At 41.9% G+C, this 12,733-nt stretch overlaps 1 long non-coding RNA gene across 2 annotated transcripts; it reads right to left on the bottom strand.

Annotated features, from left to right (window-relative positions):
- Positions 1-1,516: 1,516 nt before the first annotated feature.
- Positions 1,517-12,402, bottom strand: LOC127527265 (uncharacterized). 2 transcript variants are annotated; one of them, XR_007934556.1, is made up of 3 exons: positions 12,281-12,402; positions 1,996-2,024; positions 1,517-1,670 (listed from the first exon to the last, which is right to left on the bottom strand). It is a non-coding gene; the product is annotated as an uncharacterized LOC127527265 (long non-coding RNA). The 2 variants fall into 2 exon arrangements; XR_007934557.1 differs by lacking the exon at positions 12,281-12,402 and adding an exon at positions 9,529-9,650.
- Between the last annotated feature and the right edge of the window lie 331 nt (positions 12,403-12,733).

Here is a 12,733-nt window from a genome sequence, read left to right as displayed (position 1 = left end):
ATGCAGGGTAATGTGATTTTATGTTTCAAATCTCATTCTTTAAAGGTTTATAGACAATTTTATTTTTTATGTCATTACTACTGTATGCTTTAACTGTAAGTGCACTTTCCATGGAGCAGCTCATGTGCACTTAGAAGGAGGACGTGCTGCTACAGACAGAAGGCCATTTCATACCGAGGAGATTTTTTTCTGCAGTCAGAAGATTAGACAGACACCTTTTGCAGACAAGTAGGGTTAAGAAGGTGAAAACTTTAAACAGCAAAATTCTATTTTTAGAAGAGTCAAGTTCGAATCACCATTTTGTAACTTTCTCTATGTGTAAAAGCAAAGCTCTTGAACCACTGGTTATCTTTGTGCATGCTCACATCATGGATGGGTACTGATACGGTCTGTGAAAATGACAGAGAAAGGCTAGGGGTGTTCAACTTGGCCCTCTCAAGCTTTACAAGGTCATGGACTTAATTTGAAAATATTCATTCTATCATCTGCTGAATTGAAGAGAAGAACCAGGAATGAAGAGAAGAAAAAAAAGCACAGCCACACTGCTATTATGAGACTGAAAAGCCTCACACATTCATTTGTATCGGCCTGCATCATCTGCGATAGCTCCTTAAACAGCCAGCTTGTATCTTTGATTTGCACACCCAATTGCCTTTTTATTTGCTTTTGCTTTTTTTGGCACATTGTGAACATTTAAGAATGTTAAAATCTATAATGACGATAAAAGTTTATTACCGGATGCATGCATTAGTATTTTCTCTATCTTGCCCTCTGCGATTACAGAGAACAGAGAGATGCCTTCTAATAGGTGAAATGTAGCACAGTAGCTGTCCGTCCTGGGTGAAGTCAGAATCTGTAGTTCCCAGTCAATATATTGTGTCTGTGGACTGTGTCTCCTTCCAGGCCAAGTGAGTGCAAGAATAAGAGGAACATTGCAGATGTGGGCGGCATATGTGAGGATCTACCTAACAAGGAATCTGGGTGTGGGAATAAAAATATCTCATGTTATTGGAAAGGGATAAAACACACAGCATACAAGGGCAAATACAAAACATAACAGACAATGTTTCAGCATGGAGTACATCACATCCTGCATGAGCTGACACAAATAAATTGGATTCATTGGGAAGCCCGTGTTTCATTTTTTCAGAGAACACAAAAGCCACACATGATCTTTCAGAAACAAAAACCTAACACACAATATTGCATGTCTTATTCATAATGTGTTTACAAATACGTGTGTTACTCTGTATTAAGGAATATGTATATTTTTCTTATTTCAGATATAATCTTAAAAACATATATAGGAATCCCATATAATTCAGTTAGATTAAATTAGATTAGATTAGAATACATTAAATTAGATTAGATTAAGTGTATTAATCCCAAAAGGAAATTCAAATGCAAACTGCGGCAGAAACATAAAACCAAAGGATACAAATTCACAGGACAGATTATATATCCAATTGATCAATTTATCAATCAATCAATCATATGATAAATAAATACATGCTCGGGCTTCCTGGTTGTCCCCTGGGCATGGCCGGGCTGTCCATGGCCCCTTAGGACTTCTGCTCTGTCTCCAGGGACGCTTGATGGCAGCCAAACTACTAATATGCAGAAACATATCAGCTGAAATCGGACTTCCAAGAAGGTATCGGGATGTTCTTCTAATTTAGCAGACCAAGATGAGCCGAAGGCCTGCTACCATAGGTGCACATGTTCCTTCAGAAAAATGATTTAGACATGGGGTCCTGAAGATGTTTTCTACATGACCCTATGTCTGTTTTGAAACACATGACCCTCTGCCCTTTTTTTACTAAACCCCATGTCTGCTTTGGTTGTACATGACCCCATGCTCGTTTATTACATGATATTCACCCCAGAATGGCCTTACATTACTCATTTTTTACATTACCCTCACCCTGGTTTGGTCTTCTATGATCCAATGCTCATTTTTTATATGACCCTTACCTGGGTTTGGTCTTACATAACCAGATGCTTATTTTTTACATGACCCTCACCTCGGATTGGTCTTACATGACCCCATGCTCATTTTTTACATGACCCTCTCCCCGGATTAGTCTTACATTCCGCCAAGCTCGTTTTTTCATGACCCTCAGCCCGGTGTGTTCTTAAATAATCAGATGCTATTTTTTTTTTACATGACTCTCTCCCCGGTTTGGTATTTTGTGACCCCATGCTCATTTTTTACATGACCCTCACCCCGGTTTGGTCTAACATTACCAGATGCTCGTTTTTAACATGACCCTCACCACAGTTTGGTCTAATATGACCCAATGCTAATTTTTTACATGACCCTCACCTGGGTTTGGTCTTACATAACCAGATGCTTGTTTTTTACATGACCCTCACCCCGGATTGGTTTGACATGATGCCAAGCTGTTTTTTTACATGACCGTCACCCCGGTTTGGTGTAACTTTACCAGATGCTCATTTTTACGTGACCCTCAGCCAGATTTGGTCTTACATGACCAGATGCTCAGTTTTACATGACCTTCACCCCGTTTTGGTCTTACATAAGCAGATGCTCATTTTTTATATGACCCTCACCCCGATTTTGCATATCCTTACCAGATCCTCGTTTTTTACATGACCATCACCCCAGTTTGGTCTTAAATGACCCAAGCTGTTTTTTTACATGGCTTTCTTCCTGGTTTTTTCTTACATAACCAGATGCTCGCTTTTTACATGACCCTCACCCCGGGTTTTGTCTTACATGACCCCAAGCTCATTTTTTTATGTCCCTCATCCCGGTTTGTTCTTATATGACCAGATTGTCGTTTTTTTTTTACATGACTCTCACCTCGGTTTGGTCATGCATGACTAGATTCTCATTTTTTACATGACCCTCACCCTGGTTTGGTCTTTTGTGACCTCATGCTCATTTTTTACATGACCCTCACACCGGTTTAGTGTTACATAACCAGATGCTCATTTGTTACATGACCCTCACCCCGGTTTGGTCTAACATTACAAGATACTCGTTTTTAATATGACCCTCACCCCAGTTTGGTCTTACATTACCCCATGCTCATTTTTTACATGACCCTCTCCCCGGATTAGTCTTACATGCCCCCATGCTCGTTTTTTCATGACCTTCAGCCCGATTTGTTCTTACATAATCAGATGCTAGTTTTTTTTTACATAACTCCCACCCCGGTTTGGTCTTACATTAGCAGATACTCATTTTTTACATGACCCTCACACCGGTTTAGTCTTACATAACCAGATGCTCATTTGTTACATGACCCTCACCCCGGTTTGGTCTAACATTACCAGATGCTCGTTTTTAATATGACCCTCACCCCAGTTTGGTGTTACATTACCCCATGCTCATTTTTTACATGACCCTCTCCCTGGATTAGTATTACATGCCCCCATGCTCGTTTTTTCATGACCCTCAGCCCGATTTGTTCTTACATAATCAGATGCTAGTTTTTTTTTAAATGACTCCCACCCCGGTTTGGTCTTACATTAGCAGATACTCATTTTTTACATGACCCTCACCCCAGTTTGGTCTTACATAACTAGATGCTCGTTTTTAACATGACAATGACCCAGATTTGGTCTTACATGACCAAATGCTCATTTTTTTCATGACCTTCACCCTGGTATCGTCTTACATGACCCAAAGGTCGTTTTTTACATGACCCTCACCCTGGTTTGGTCTTACATAACCAGATGCTCGTTTTTTATATGACCATCACCCCAGAATGGTCTTACATGACCTCAAGCTCATTTTTTACATGACCCTCACACCGGTTTAGTCGTACATAACCAGATGCTCGTTTTTTACATGACCCTCACCCCGGTTTGGTCTTACATGACCCATGCTCATTTTTTCATGACCCTCATCCCGGTTTGTTCGTACATAACCAGATTCTCGTTTTTTTTTTACATGACTCTCACCCCGGTTTGGCCTTGCATGACCAGATTCTTATTTTTCACATGACCCTCACCCTGGTTTGGTCTTTTGTGACCTCATGCTCATTTTTTACATGACCCTCATCCCGGTTTGTTGTTACATAACCAGATGCTCATTTGTTACATGACCCTCACCCCGGTTTGGTCTAATATTACCAGATGCTCGTTTTTAACATGACCCTCACCACAGTTTGGTCTTATATGACCCAATGCTAATTTTTTACATGACCCTCACCTGGGTTTGGTCTTACATAACTAGATGCTTGTTTTTTACATGACCCTCGCCCCGGATTAGTCTTACATGCCCCCATGCTCGTTTTTTCATGACCCTCATCCCAGTTTGTTCTTACATAATCAGATGCTCGTTTTTTTTTTACATGACCCTCACCCTAGTTTGGTATTTTGTGACTCCATGCTCATTTTTTACATGATCCTCATCCCGGTTTGGTCTTTCATGACTCCAAGCTTGTTTCTTATATGACCCTCACCCTGGTTTGGTCTGTCATTACCAGATGCTCGTTTTTAACATGACCCTCACCCCAGTTTGCTCTTACATGACCCCAATCTCATTTTTTACGTGACCCTCACACCGGTTTGGTCTTACATTACCCCAAGCTCGTTGTTTCATGACCATCATCCCGGTCTGTTCATACATGACCTGAAGCTCTTTTTTTACATGACCATCACCCCGACTTGGTCTTGCATGACCAGATTCTCATTTTTTACATGACCCTCACCCTGGTTTGGTCTTTTGTGACCTCATGCTCATTTGTTACATGACCCTCACCCCGGTTTGGTCTAACATTACCAGATGCTCGTTTTTAACATGACCCTCACCACATTTTGGTCTTATATGACCCAATTCTAATTTTTTACATGACCCTCACCCCGGATTGGTCTTACATGATATCAAGCTGTTTTTTTACATGACCGTCACCCCGATTTGGTCTAACTTTACCAGGTGCTCGTTTTTAACATGACAATGACCCAGATTTGGTCTTACATGACCAAATGCTCATTTTTTTCATGACCTTCACCCTGGATTGGTCTTACATGACCCAAAGGTCGTTTTTTACATGACCCTCACCCTGGTTTGGTCTTACATAACCAGATTCTCGTTTTTTACATGACCATCACCCCAGAATGGTCTTACATGACCCCAAGCTCTATTTTTACATGACCGTCATTCCGGTTTTGTCTAACATTACCAGATGCTCATTTTTACATGACCCTCAGCCAGATTTGGTCTAACATTACCAGATGTTTGTTTTTAACATGACCCTCACCCCAGTTTGGTCTAACTTTACCAGATGCTCGTTTTTAACATGACAATGACCCAGATTTGGTCTTACATGACCAAATGCTCATTTTTTTCATGACCTTCACCCTGGTATCGTCTTACATGACCCAAAGGTCGTTTTTTACATGACCCTCACCCCGGTTTGGTCTTACATAACCAGATGCTCGTTTATTATATGACCATCACCCCAGAATGGTCTTACATGACCTCAAGCTCATTTTTTACATGACCCTCACACCAGTTTAGTCGTACATAACCAGATGCTCGTTTTTTACATGACCCTCACCCCGGTTTGGTCTTACATGACCCATGCTCATTTTTTCATGACCCTCATCCCGGTTTGTTCGTACATAACCAGATTCTCGTTTTTTTTTACATGACTCTCACCCCGGTTTGGCCTTGCATGACCAGATTCTTATTTTTCACATGACCCTCACCCTGGTTTGGTCTTTTGTGACCTCATGCTCATTTTTTACATGACCCTCACACCGGTTTAGTCTTACATAACCAGGTGCTCATTTGTTACATGACCCTCAACCCGGTTTGGTCTAACATTACCAGATGCTCGTTTTTAATATGACCCTCACCCCGGATTAGTCTTACATGCCCCCATTCTCGTTTTATCACGACCCTCATCCCAGTTTGTTCTTACATAATCAGATGCTTGTTTTTTACATGACCATCACCCCAGAATGGTCTTACATGACCCCAAGCTCTACTTTTACGTGACCGTCATCCCAGCTTTGTCTAACATTACCAGATGCTCATTTTTTACATGACCCTCAGCCAGATTTGGTCTTACATGACCAGATGGTCATTTTTTGCATTACCTTCACCCCGTTTTGGTCTACATAAGCAGATGCTCATTTTTTACATCACCCTCACCACGGTTTTGCCTAACGTTACCAGATCCTCGTTTTTTACATGACCCAGTTTGGTCTTAAATGACCCAAGCTGGTTTTTTACATGGCCCTCATCCTGGTTTTGTCTTACATAACCAGATGCTCGTTTTTTACATGACCCTCACCCCGGTTTGGTCTTACATGACCCATGCTCATTTTTTCATGACCCTCATCACGGTTTGTTCGTACAAAACCAGATTCTCGTTTTTTTTTACATGACCCTCACCCTTGTTTGGTCTTTTGTGACCTTATGCTCATTTTTTACATGACCCTCACACCGGTTTAGTCTTACATAACCAGATGCTCATTTGTTACATGACCCTCACCCCGGTTTGGTCTAACATTACCAGATGCTCGTTTTTAATATGACCCTCACCCCAGTTTGGTCCTACATGACCCCATCCTCATTTTTTACATGACCGTCTCCCCGGATTAGTCTTACATGCCCCCATGCTAGTTTTTTCATGACCGTCATCCTGGTTTTGTCTTACATAACCAGATGCTCATTTTTTTCATATGACTCTCACCCCAGTTTGGTCTTACATGAGAAGATGCTCATTTTTTACATGACCCTCACCCTGGTTTGGTCTAACATTACCAGATGTTTGTTTTTAACATGACCCTCACACCAGTTTGGTCTTACATGACCCCATAGTCATTTTTTACATGACCCTCACCGGGGTTTGGTCTTACATAACCAGATGCTTGTTTTTTACATGACCCTCACCCCGGTTTGGTCTAAAATTACCAGATGCTCATTTTTTACATGACCCTTACCCCGGTTTGGTCTAACATTACCAGATGCTCGTTTCTAACATGACCCTCACCCCGGTTTGGTCTAACATTACCCCATGCTCATTTTTTACATGACCCTTACCCCGGTTTGATCTTACATGACCCCATGCTCGTTTTTTCGTGACCATCATCCAGGTTTAGTCTTACATAACCAGATGCTCATTTTTTTCATATGACTCTCACCCCAGTTTGGTCTTAAATGAGAAGATGCTCATTTTTTACATGACCCTCACTCTGTTTTGGTGTAACATTACCAGATGTTTGTTTTTAACATGACCCTCACCCCAGTTTGGTCTTACATGACCCCATAGTCATTTTTTACATGACCCTCACCGGGGTTTGGTCTTACATAACCAGATGCTTGTTTTTTACATGACCCTCACCCCGGATTGGTCTTACATGACACCAAGCTCTTTTTTTACATGACCTTCACCCCGGTTTGGTCCAACATTACCAGATGCTCATTTTTTACATGACCCTTACCCCAGTTTGGTCTAACATTACCAGATGCTCATTTTTTACATGACCCTTACCCCGGTTTGGTCTAACGTTACCAGATGCTCATTTCTAACGTGACCCTCACCCTGGTTTTGTCTAACATTACCAGATGTTTGTTTTTAACATGACCCTCACCCCAGTTTGGCCTTAAATGACCCCATGCTCATTTTTTACATGACCATCACCCCGGTTTAGTCTTACATGCCCCCATGCTCGTTTTATCATGACCCTCATCCTAGTTTGTTCTTACATTAGCAGATACTCATTTTTTACATGACCTTCACCCCGGTTTGGTCTTACATGATTCTAAGCTCGTTTTCAACATGACCCTCACCCCAGTTTGGTCTAATATTACAAGATGCTCATTTTTTACATGACCCTCACCCCGGTTTGATCTTACATGACCCCATGCTCGTTTTTTCATGACCCTCATCCCGGTTTGTTGTTACATAACCAGATGCTCCTTTGTTACATGACCCTCACCCCGGTTTGGTCTAATATTACCAGATGCTCGTTTTTAACATGATCCTCACCACAGTTTGGTCTTATATGACCCAATGCTAATTTTTTACATGACTCTCACCTGGGTTTGGTCTTACATAACTAGATGCTTGTTTTTTACATGACCCTCGCCCCGGATTAGTCTTACATGCCCCCATGCTCGTTTTTTCATGACCCTCATCCCAGTTTGTTCTTACATAATCAGATGCTCTTTTTTTTTTACATGACCCTCACCCTAGTTTGGTATTTTGTGACTCCATGCTCATTTTTTACATGATCCTCATCCCGGTTTGGTCTTTCATGACTCCAAGCTTGTTTCTTATATGACCCTCACCCTGGTTTGGTCTGTCATTACCAGATGCTCGTTTTTAACATGACCCTCACCCCAGTTTGCTCTTACATGACCCCAATCTCATTTTTTACGTGACCCTCACACCGGTTTGGTCTTACATTACCCCAAGCTCGTTGTTTCATGACCATCATCCCGGTCTGTTCATACATGACCTGAAGCTCTTTTTTTACATGACCATCACCCCGACTTGGTCTTGCATGACCAGATTCTCATTTTTTACATGACCCTCACCCTGGTTTGGTCTTTTGTGACCTCATGCTCATTTGTTACATGACCCTCACCCCGGTTTGGTCTAACATTACCAGATGCTCGTTTTTAACATGACCCTCACCACATTTTGGTCTTATATGACCCAATTCTAATTTTTTACATGACCCTCACCCCGGATTGGTCTTACATGATATCAAGCTGTTTTTTTACATGACCGTCACCCCAATTTGGTCTAACTTTACCAGGTGCTCGTTTTTAACATGACAATGACCCAGATTTGGTCTTACATGACCAAATGCTCATTTTTTTTCATGACCTTCACCCTGGATTGGTCTTACATGACCCAAAGGTCGTTTTTTACATGACCCTCACCCTGGTTTGGTCTTACATAACCAGATTCTCGTTTTTTACATGACCATCACCCCAGAATGGTCTTACATGACCCCAAGCTCTATTTTTACATGACCGTCATTCCGGTTTTGTCTTACATTACCAGATGCTCATTTTTACATGACCCTCAGCCAGATTTGGTCTAACATTACCAGATGTTTGTTTTTAACATGACCCTCACCCCAGTTTGGTCTAACTTTACCAGATGCTCGTTTTTAACATGACAATGACCCAGATTTGGTCTTACATGACCAAATGCTCATTTTTTTCATGACCTTCACCCTGGATTCGTCTTACATGACCCAAAGGTCGTTTTTTACATGACCCTCACCCCGGTTTGGTCTTACATAACCAGATGCTCGTTTTTTATATGACCATCACCCCAGAATGGTCTTACATGACCTCAAGCTCATTTTTTACATGACCCTCACACCGGTTTAGTCTTACATAACCAGATGCTCGTTTTTTACATGACCCTCACCCCGGTTTGGTCTTACATGACCCATGCTCATTTTTTCATGACCCTCATCCCGGTTTGTTCGTACATAACCAGATTCTCGTTTTTTTTTACATGACTCTCACCCCGGTTTGGCCTTGCATGACCAGATTCTTATTTTTCACATGACCCTCACCCTGGTTTGGTCTTTTGTGACCTCATGCTCATTTTTTACATGACCCTCACACCGGTTTAGTCTTACATAACCAGATGCTCATTTGTTACATGACCCTCACCCCGGTTTGGTCTAACATTACCAGATGCTCATTTTTTACATGACCCTTACCCCGGTTTGGTCTAACATTACCAGATGCTCGTTTCTAACATGACCCTCACCCCGGTTTGGTCTAACATTACCAGATGCTCATTTTTTACATGACCCTTACCCCGGTTTGATCTTACATGACCCCATGCTCGTTTTTTCGTGACCATCATCCAGGTTTAGTCTTACATAACCAGATGCTCATTTTTTTCATATGACTCTCACCCCAGTTTGGTCTTAAATGAGAAGATGCTCATTTTTTACATGACCCTCACTCTGTTTTGGTGTAACATTACCAGATGTTTGTTTTTAACATGACCCTCACCCCAGTTTGGTCTTACATGACCCCATAGTCATTTTTTACATGACCCTCACCGGGGTTTGGTCTTACATAACCAGATGCTTGTTTTTTACATGACCCTCACCCCGGATTGGTCTTACATGACACCAAGCTCTTTTTTTACATGACCTTCACCCCGGTTTGGTCCAACATTACCAGATGCTCATTTTTTACATGACCCTTACCCCGGTTTGGTCTAACATTACCAGATGCTCATTTTTTACATGACCCTTACCCCGGTTTGGTCTAACGTTACCAGATGCTCATTTCTAACGTGACCCTCACCCTGGTTTTGTCTAACATTACCAGATGTTTGTTTTTAACATGACCCTCACCCCAGTTTGGCCTTAAATGACCCCATGCTCATTTTTTACATGACCATCACCCCGGTTTAGTCTTACATGCCCCCATGCTCGTTTTATCATGACCCTCATCCTAGTTTGTTCTTACATTAGCAGATACTCATTTTTTACATGACCTTCACCCCGGTTTGGTCTTACATGATTCTAAGCTCGTTTTCAACATGACCCTCACCCCAGTTTGGTCTAATATTACAAGATGCTCATTTTTTACATGACCCTCACCCCGGTTTGATCTTACATGACCCCATGCTCGTTTTTTCATGACCCTCATCCCGGTTTGTTGTTACATAACCAGATGCTCCTTTGTTACATGACCCTCACCCCGGTTTGGTCTAATATTACCAGATGCTCGTTTTTAACATGATCCTCACCACAGTTTGGTCTTATATGACCCAATGCTAATTTTTTACATGACTCTCACCTGGGTTTGGTCTTACATAACTAGATGCTTGTTTTTTACATGACCCTCGCCCCGGATTAGTCTTACATGCCCCCATGCTCGTTTTTTCATGACCCTCATCCCAGTTTGTTCTTACATAATCAGATGCTCGTTTTTTTTTTACATGACCCTCACCCTAGTTTGGTATTTTGTGACTCCATGCTCATTTTTTACATGATCCTCATCCCGGTTTGGTCTTTCATGACTCCAAGCTTGTTTCTTATATGACCCTCACCCTGGTTTGGTCTGTCATTACCAGATGCTCGTTTTTAACATGACCCTCACCCCAGTTTGCTCTTACATGACCCCAATCTCATTTTTTACGTGACCCTCACACCGGTTTGGTCTTACATTACCCCAAGCTCGTTGTTTCATGACCATCATCCCGGTCTGTTCATACATGACCTGAAGCTCTTTTTTTACATGACCATCACCCCGACTTGGTCATGCAAGACCAGATTCTCATTTTTTACATGACCCTCACCCTGGTTTGGTCTTTTGTGACCTCATGCTCATTTGTTACATGACCCTCACCCCGGTTTGGTCTAACATTACCAGATGCTCGTTTTTAACATGACCCTCACCACATTTTGGTCTTATATGACCCAATTCTAATTTTTTACATGACCCTCACCCCGGATTGGTCTTACATGATATCAAGCTGTTTTTTTACATGACCGTCACCCCAATTTGGTCTAACTTTACCAGGTGCTCGTTTTTAACATGACAATGACCCAGATTTGGTCTTACATGACCAAATGCTCATTTTTTTCATGACCTTCACCCTGGATTGGTCTTACATGACCCAAAGGTCGTTTTTTTACATGACCCTCACCCCGGTTTGGTCTTACATTACCAGATGCTCGTTTTTTACATGACCCTCACCCCAGAATGGTCTTACATGACCCCAAGCTCTATTTTTACATGACCGTCATTCCGGTTTTGTCTTACATTACCAGATGCTCATTTTTACATGACCCTCAGCCAGATTTGGTCTAACATTACCAGATGTTTGTTTTTAACATGACCCTCACCCCAGTTTGGTCTAACTTTACCAGATGCTCGTTTTTAACATGACAATGACCCAGATTTGGTCTTACATGACCAAATGCTCATTTTTTTCATGACCTTCACCCTGGATTCGTCTTACATGACCCAAAGGTCGTTTTTTACATGACCCTCACCCCGGTTTGGTCTTACATAACCAGATGCTCGTTTTTTATATGACCATCACCCCAGAATGGTCTTACATGACCTCAAGCTCATTTTTTACATGACCCTCACACCGGTTTAGTCTTACATAACCAGATGCTCGTTTTTTACATGACCCTCACCCCGGTTTGGTCTTACATGACCCATGCTCATTTTTTCATGACCCTCATCCCGGTTTGTTCGTACATAACCAGATTCTCGTTTTTTTTTACATGACTCTCACCCCGGTTTGGCCTTGCATGACCAGATTCTTATTTTTCACATGACCCTCACCCTGGTTTGGTCTTTTGTGACCTCATGCTCATTTTTTACATGACCCTCACACCGGTTTAGTCTTACATAACCAGATGCTCATTTGTTACATGACCCTCACCCCGGTTTGGTCTAACATTACCAGATGCTCGTTTTTAATATGACCCTCACCCCGGATTAGTCTTACATGCCCCCATGCTCGTTTTATCATGACCCTCATCCCAGTTTGTTCTTACATAATCAGATGCTTGTTTTTTACATGACCATCACCCCAGAATGGTCTTACATGACCCCAAGCTCTACTTTTACGTGACCGTCATCCCAGCTTTGTCTAACATTACCAGATGCTCATTTTTTACATGACCCTCAGCCAGATTTGGTCTTACATGACCAGATGGTCATTTTTTGCATTACCTTCACCCCGTTTTGGTCTACATAAGCAGATGCTCATTTTTTACATAACCCTCACCCCGG

Source organism: Erpetoichthys calabaricus, chromosome 3 (assembly GCF_900747795.2).
Source record: "Erpetoichthys calabaricus chromosome 3, fErpCal1.3, whole genome shotgun sequence".
Lineage (NCBI taxonomy): Eukaryota > Metazoa > Chordata > Cladistia > Polypteriformes > Polypteridae > Erpetoichthys > Erpetoichthys calabaricus.
Note: the sequence above shows the minus strand (reverse complement) of the source record. Positions and strands in the feature narration are given on the sequence as shown.